Source organism: Octodon degus, unplaced genomic scaffold (genome assembly GCF_000260255.1).
Source record: "Octodon degus isolate 3935 unplaced genomic scaffold, OctDeg1.0 scaffold00025, whole genome shotgun sequence".
NCBI classification, from domain to species: domain Eukaryota; kingdom Metazoa; phylum Chordata; class Mammalia; order Rodentia; family Octodontidae; genus Octodon; species Octodon degus.
In genome coordinates this window covers 23,070-25,522 of record NW_004524601.1, presented here as the reverse complement: position 1 = coordinate 25,522, position 2,453 = coordinate 23,070, and the positions used below count along the sequence as shown (strand labels likewise).

The 2,453-nt window shown below is 40.4% G+C and overlaps 1 pseudogene; it reads left to right on the top strand.

Moving 5' to 3' along the window:
* The first annotated feature begins 1,046 nt into the window (after window positions 1–1,046).
* LOC101565858 lies at window positions 1,047–1,743 on the top strand (annotated as a pseudogene).
* Window positions 1,744–2,453: the final 710 nt, after the last annotated feature.

Genomic DNA, 2,453 nt, shown 5'->3' with positions numbered 1-2,453 from the left:
AAAAAAAAAAAAAAAAAGAAAGAAAAAGAAAAAAGAAAATGCTAAACTGAAGAAAGAAATTAAAGAACTGAAACAGGAGCTGATTTAGGCTGAAATTCAGAATTGAGTGAAACAAATACCATGCCCATCATGTAGTCCACTGCAAGCCAATTCTATGACTGCTGAAAATGCAGAACAGTCTACACCAATAACTGTATCATCTGGTACTAAAGAACAGGTAAAAAGGGGGGAGAAGAAAAGGTGAAAAAAAAACTGAAAAGAAAGGAGAAAAAGCCATTTGCAGCAGGAAGTGCTGATTCCAAGCCAGTAGATGCTTCTCACCTGGATCTTTTTTTTTCTTTTTTTTTTTTTCTTTTTTTTTTTTTTTTTTTTTTTTTTTTTGGTGGAACTGGGGATTGAACTCAGGCCCTTGTGCTTGCCAGGCAAGCACTTATTCTACTGAGCTATCGCCCAGCCCCTCGCCTGGATCTTTGAATTGGTCGAATCATTAATGCCAAAAAACACCCTAATGCAGATTCTTTGTATGTAGAAGAAATAGATGTTGGAGAAGCAGCCCCAAGAATAGTCATCAGTGGCCTAGTGACTCACATTCCTCTTGAACAGATGCAAAATCTGCTGGTTATTTGCTTTGCAATCTGAAGCCTGCAAAGATAAGGGGCATCCTGTGTCAGGCGATGGTGATGTGTACCAGTTCACCAGAGAAAGTAAAAATCCTGTCTCTTCCTGACACATCTGTTACTGGAGACAGAGTCACTTTTGATGCTTTCCCTGGAGAGTCTGACAAGGAGCTAAATTCTAAAAAGAAGATTTGGGGGCTGCTCCGCAGGTGCCTCACCCAGGGTGCCCTAGGCGTTCAGCCAATGGCCTCTGCAAGCACCCTGGGAGTCAGTGGGCGGCGGCCCTGTTCGGGATGCTCTGGGGGCCCCAGGGGGACTGACGAGGCTCCAAGTCCATCCCATGCACGGGAAGCAAGTTAAGGATTAATATGAAGCTCAGAAGCAGATAGTGCCAGACAACGAGCAGTACTTGGTACACATTTGGTTAGCATGGCAGCATTTCTTTCTCCTACTGCTGCTGAGATGGCAGAAATTAGTCAAATTCAGTATAAAATGGAATACACCAAAGGTATTAGTCAGCAAATGAGGGTTCCAGAAAAATTAAAAGTCGCACCACCAAAGGCTGACCTGGAACAAGGATTCCAAGAAGGAGTTCCAAATGCTAGTGTGATAATACTCTGCAAGTTCCAGAGAGGATTGTTGTAGCAGGAAATAATGAAGATGTTTCATTTCAAGACCAGCAGATCTTGACCTTATTCAGTCAACTCCTTTAAAACCTCTGGAACTAAAAACACCACCTCGTGAACTTACACTAAGTAAGAGACCACTAGATTTTTCTGGACTTAGAAAGATGTTCCCCAACCCCTCAAAGTAATGAAATCTTTGTGCAGTTGGCAGGCTAAAAAGAGAGCGCTCTATGAGTGAAAATGCTGTTCACTAAAGTGGACAGCTGGTCAGAAACGATGCTATGTATGGCATTTCAAATATAGATGCAACAATTGAAGGAACAGAGGATGACATGACTGTTGTGGATGAAGCTTCATTAAGACAACAGATAATCAAACTAAACAGATGCCTACAACTTCTAGAAGAGGAAAACAAAGAACATGCTAAAAGAGAAATGGTCATGTATTCAATTACTGTTGCTTTCTGGCTGCTTAATAGTTGGCTCTGGTTTCGTTGCTAGAGGTAACCTCGGCGCTCAGATATATTGTCTCAGCTGCTGGAAATATAAAGAATTTACAAACGTCTTTGTTTCTGTCTTTGCAGTGTATGCGACTTTATATAGCCCATGCCCTAAAAAAATGTATTTCTTCCAGAAAGTAGGGGAAAGGACCTATATTTGTAGAAGTAAGGCATATTCTGTCCCTCTGCTGTATTCTCTTTAAGCTAGTTCTGCAGTAACATCTTACATAAAATTCTTTTGCATGTTTTGTAAATAGGTTCTATTTTGTTTTTGTTTTTTTTAATTGGTTTTTATGGTGCCAGGGAGATGGCTCAGTAGAATAAGTGCTTCCCTGGCAAGCGCAAGGGCCTGAGTTCAATCCCTGGTTCTGCAAAAAAAAAAAAAGGTTTTTAGCCTCATCAGTCTGCACAGCTGATTCTCTGAAAGGGAGAAAGAATGCATCAGGAATGATTTGGAAGGGTGTCTGTAAGGAAAATAAGTGTTTTGTGCTGCTTGCCACTAGTAAGCAGTTTTGTTAATAGACCTTTTTGCCCCGCCTTTTGACATTAACACGACATCATGGCCTAGTACCAGATTTAAGAAAATCAAACCACCTAATATCTCATGATCACCTATACAAATTAAATTGATTACTAACATTACAGAAGTAATATATGTGTAGTGTGTGTGTGTGTTTTTTCATTTTAGTTTAGCAGATAGTTTTCTACTGG